Source organism: Limulus polyphemus, unplaced genomic scaffold (genome assembly GCF_000517525.1).
Source record: "Limulus polyphemus unplaced genomic scaffold, Limulus_polyphemus-2.1.2 Scaffold7296, whole genome shotgun sequence".
Classification (NCBI taxonomy): Eukaryota; Metazoa; Arthropoda; class Merostomata; order Xiphosura; family Limulidae; genus Limulus; species Limulus polyphemus.
In genome coordinates this window covers 8622-11340 of record NW_013672906.1, presented here as the reverse complement: position 1 = coordinate 11340, position 2719 = coordinate 8622, and positions in this window count along the sequence as shown.

The window sequence follows — 2719 nt, the reverse complement described above, 5'->3', positions numbered from 1 at the left end:
TGTACTTAATTTATAATTAAAGTGATCATTAGTTTCGAATATAAAAATAACGTTTTAGTTTCAAATATCTGCGGTTACATCGTGATTCAAATGTTTAGAAACTAAATGGTTCATTAGTAGGGTAAAAATGGCATTCTGGGATATCATCTACAGGTTAATTTAAATCTTCGTCATGGAAAGGTGTGCTTCAAGAACGTTAAAGTGTAATTTTCAAATACCTTAATTTACACATAACACCTTAAGCTACACATAACACTGTAATCTACACATAACACCTTAATTTACCTATAACATCTTAATTTACACATAACACCGTAATCTACCCATAACACTTTAATCTACCTATAGCATCTTAAATAACACATAACACTGTAATCTACTCATAACACCTTTAAGCTACACATAACACCGTAATTTACACATAACACCGTAATCTACCCATAACACTTTAATCTACCTATAGCATCTTAAATAACACATAACACTGTAATCTAAGATTACGGTGTTATGTGTAGCTTAAGGTGTTATGCGTAGATTACGGTGTTATGTGTTATTTAAGATGCTATAGGTAGATTAAAGTGTTATGGGTAGATTAAGGTGTTATGGGTAGATTACGGTGTTACGGGTAGATTAAGGTGTTATGGGTAGATTAAGGTGTTATGGGTAGATTACGGTGTTACGGGTAGATTAAGGTGTTCTGGGACACATAACACCTTAACCTACACATAACACCGTAATCTACGCATAACACCTTAAGCTACACATAACACCGTAATCTACACATAACATCTTAAGATACACATAACACCGTAACCTACACATAGCACCGTAATCTACACATAACACCTTAATCTACACATAACACCGTAATCTACACATAACACCATAATCTGCACATAACGTCTTAATCTACACATAACACCTTAAGATACACATAACACCATAATCTGCACATATTTTAAAACACAGCGAATCGCTGTACTCGTGGATGACCCCAGATAAATTTTCTTGTTTCATTTTTTTAGACGATAGATATCCTGATGACCATAATTTTGTAGGGTCTAACTCGTTTCCTGTAGTTTCCTTTAACGATGTTTTTATTGATCCAGAAAGAGCAAATACGAACTGCAGTATAAAGTTTGGATGTGACTCTGAACACGTCCTTGACGAGCTAGATGTAAGAAGTGTTAACGCCTGATATATTTGCCATGTCTTCAATAACTTTGCTTTTTTTTTTTGGATTAAACAAACTCGTGTTAGGTTTATAGGACCATCTATCTTGGTCAGTTTCACAGGACATTCATGTATAACTGAAAGGGTACGTAGAACTAAGTGTTCTACATAGGGTAACTAAAATGATACGTAGAGCTAAGTAATCCGCATAGGGTAACTGAAAGGGTATATAGAGCTAAGTGGTCTACATAGGGTAGCGGAAAGGATACATAAGGTAAGTAAAATGATACGTAGAGCTAAGTGAACTACATAGGGTAACTCAAAGGGTACATAGAGCTAAGTGGTCGACATAGGGTAACTGAAAATACATATAAACCTAATCGGACTACATAGGGTAACTAAAAGGGTACACAGAGCTTAGTGGTCGACATAGGGTAAATAAAATGGTACATAAAGCTAAGTGATCAACATAGAGTAATTGAAAGGATAAGTGGAGCTAAGTGGACTACATACGATACATAGGGTAACTAAAAGAATACGTAAAGCTAAGTGGCCTGCATAGAGCAACTGAAAGGGTACATAGAGCTAAGTGGTCTGCATAGGGTAACTGAAAGGGTATATAGAGCTAAGTGAATACGTAGGGTAAGTGAAAGGATACATAGACCTAAGTAATCTACATAATTACTATATAACTTAAAGGAATTGTGGGTATCTATTGAATACAATTTTTTCTACTGGATTTTGTAATGAGGGGGATAAAAACATTAACGAGATATCCTCTAAGAACAATCTGTTTCCTATGATTTCTCATAGATCATAGAGAAATAAATGCTCTAGTCTGGGATATAGGGAGGATTTTATTGTATTAATAGCATCTATTTTATTATGGTGCCAATCATAAGTAGAGGAATGTATGACGTCACATTCCTGTCCTTTGATAAAGACTGAATCAAAATACCAATTCAACTCAAGAGCTACCCGGTGTCAAGTTTTTAACTTTAACATTAATTAATGGAACTCTGCTTTTCAAGGATACAGCATTAGTTAATGGAACTCTGCGTCACAAGGATACAACATTAGTTAATGGAACTCTGCATTTCAAGGGTAGCAACCACATTTTGAACAACGAACACATGAAATAAATTTGTAATTTTTAAAACAGTAAAAGTTATCGATTCTAGATGTGGTGTGTCACTTAAAGTCGAGTTAAAAACCGTTCTTCTACACCTTTCTGGGGTGAAAAGAATCAACTTACTTGCTTTCCATACACACCACAGGTTAGTGTATAAATAACCTTGATATTTGACAGCTTTAGTGTAATCATTGTGTCACTTAAAGTCGAGTTAAAAACCGGTCTTCTACACCTTTCTGGAGTGAAAAGAATCAACTTACTTGCTTTCCATACACACCACAGGTTAGTGTATAAATAACCTTGATATTTGAGAGCTTTAGTGTAATCATTGTGTCACTTAAAGTCGAGTTAAAAACCGATCTTCTACACCTTTCTGGAGTGAAAAGAATCAACTTACTTGCTTTCCATACACAC